The 2,732-nt window shown below is 30.5% G+C and overlaps 1 long non-coding RNA gene across 1 annotated transcript; it reads right to left on the bottom strand.

Annotated features, from left to right (window-relative positions):
- Positions 1 to 1,087: 1,087 nt before the first annotated feature.
- Positions 1,088 to 2,080, bottom strand: LOC110890885. Its single transcript, XR_002564854.2, has 2 exons — positions 1,658 to 2,080; positions 1,088 to 1,615 (listed from the first exon to the last, which is right to left on the bottom strand). It is a non-coding gene; the product is annotated as an uncharacterized LOC110890885 (long non-coding RNA).
- Between the last annotated feature and the right edge of the window lie 652 nt (positions 2,081 to 2,732).

Below are 2,732 nucleotides of genomic sequence, written 5' to 3'. Positions count from 1 at the left end.
CACACGTAAAATCACACTTAAATCAACATTATCTACTTATTCGTCCACCAAAATCATAAACACGAACCAACCTTCATTTACTCAATTGTTAAATGTTGCTACATGAGCCGAGAATGAAGAAATGTGCGCTATGATTAGAGTATGCGTAGTGGGGCGCCATCACAAGGCGTTTTTGGCATGGCGCCCCCATAGTGCCGCCAACACCACTACAAGGGGCGTTATGGGAGAGAAAGTTGGAGCAGCCGTGATGAGCATAGCGGCGTGACTACTCTTTCCCCACTCACACACATATACATATATATATATATATATATATATATATATATAAAGCCAATACACATATAAATCCACTACACACTCAAGTTATATAAAGCTCCTCACTTACAATCTATCACTTATTGTATAACGTCTCACAAGGAGCTTTATGACTACTCATGGCCTTAGAGCTAAATATAAGTAGTTTAGTTGTTCTTGTTTGCAATTTATGTATTATGTAATGTTTCTTGTGTCTTTTTAGTTTCTAATTTATGCAATGTTTTGTTTTTAGCTTTTAATATTTAAGATTAATTTGTCACTTTATTATGTTTAATTAACTTATATATAATTTTAATAATACAAAATAGAAAATGGATAAATATTAAAAAGTATTTGAGTATTATAAATAAAATTTAAAAAAGTGATGATGATTTAAAAGTGTAAGTATTGATAAAAATATTTGTAGGATTGGAGAGAAATCAAAATGTTTTTAATGTACCGGTAAAAATGATATATGACAGCTAGCTAATGGATCTCGACATATTTATGAGTGCATTTAGCATTGGCCACTTATCCAAATTTGATTTGTACATCATTTTTCTTTCTTAACTACTAATTCTTCAATTATTTTTATTAGTTGCTATTAATTCTCCAATCAATTTAATTACTCAAATAACTTATATTTAAAGTTAAATAGAAATTAAATACACAATATTTCTAAAAAAAAAATGTAAAGTATATCACATCACTTGATTCTTGGCACGTATCCTAATGAATTCATTATATCATTTTTTGTGAGGTATAAACAAACTATGAAAATACTTCTCTATCACAAAGAAACAAATACAAATAATTACAAAAACTTTCTGTTCACTACAAACAAAACACAAAGAAACAAATACAAATAATTACAAAAACTTTTCTGTTCACTACAAACAAAACACCATAAAAGGGGTCACCACAAGAAAATGAGGGTATGATCACGATGGAAGCAGTCGCTATATGAGAACTCTGTTGCTACAAAATAAATTACCAAAATAAAACTATCTAATCTTTTTCCATGTAACCTCGATAATTTAAACCAAACTATCTAATCTCTTTGTAATCTTGACAATGGATCAAGTAAAAGATCTGCCGAAAAAAGATAAGGTGATGTACGTTTCTAACATAATTTTAACAAATGGTTAACAAGTTCCTCAATCATAAAATGATAAATGTGAATTGTCGTGAATATACAACAAAGTTTTTCAAATACATTGGTAGTTCTAAATTGATCTTAATAGGTGAAAGCAACATGTTGTTCAGTCATCCACCTTACCTTCCTTGCAAGGAAAACATATTAGTGTCCAATCCACCCTACCTTTCTTGCAAGAAAAACATATTGGTGTCCAATCCACCCTACCTTTCTTGCAAGGAAAACTACAAATCATCCACAACTTATTATTCCAACAATCATGCTTCTTCTACTTTACCTTCAAAGCATGACGTATTATCCAAACAACGTGGATACCGTTTTTACCTTTCAATTTAAACAGAGAAACCACGATCGAAAAAAACCGGATTCGAAGAGATAAAACCATCTCTAAGAACTCACCTACCGGACCCATATCAAACCGAACCCCAAAACCAATGGATCCAACTTCCATCAAGCGTTTGCAGAATAATCAAATCAAAACATAAACAGAACCCGAACCTTAATAAGATGAAAATAGAACAAGGTTTGATACAAGAAAGAGAAGAAAAGCAAAACCTTAATTAGAACGAAAGGGTTCTGTTTACATGACGGCTAGGGTTAATACTTAAAAACCAAAGTGGGTATGCTGCAGAAGAGGCGAATGGTTGGTCTATATAGCAGTGAACAATTTAGGTTAAGAGGAATGGAAATTACTAAATTGACCTGAGGATCTAGAAAAGTCTCATGACATAATATATGACATCAGTAAATTAATAATTAATATTAATAATATGTTAGAATTTAAAACTTATGTTACGAAATCCAACAGCACCAGAAACTCTTTTTAGTTATTGGTTAAATATTTTTTTTAATGATATTTTATTTTATATTTAATTTATTTTTAATAATATTTATCCTTATTTTTTAAAAACTTATTTATGTTTTTTTCCATATATAAATCCTATTGAGCATCGAATGAACTCTTTGTGTTTTAAGAGTTTATTTAAAGAGATAGAAAAAAGAAACATGTCCTTGGTTTTTTTTATATAAAGGTGAAGGGTGAAAAATTTGTGGGTGTAAACGAGCAAAGCAGTTCATGGACTATTTAAGATTGACTTGTTAAAATCTCGAATAGAGCAGAGCTTAAACAAACTCGAGTTTTTATTGAGGCTTAATTAATAAACAAGCTCGGGGCCAAACTTTGAGTTTCGAGTCCAAAACAACTTGCGAGTCTAGGCAAGCTTTTTATTTTTGTATTTACTTTTTAATATAGAGTGAATTGCAAAGCTTACGAGCCTAGATG

The sequence above is a fragment of the Helianthus annuus genome, chromosome 11 (assembly GCF_002127325.2).
Source record: "Helianthus annuus cultivar XRQ/B chromosome 11, HanXRQr2.0-SUNRISE, whole genome shotgun sequence".
NCBI classification, from domain to species: Eukaryota; Viridiplantae; Streptophyta; class Magnoliopsida; order Asterales; family Asteraceae; genus Helianthus; species Helianthus annuus.
Note: the sequence above shows the minus strand (reverse complement) of the source record. Positions and strands in the feature narration are given on the sequence as shown.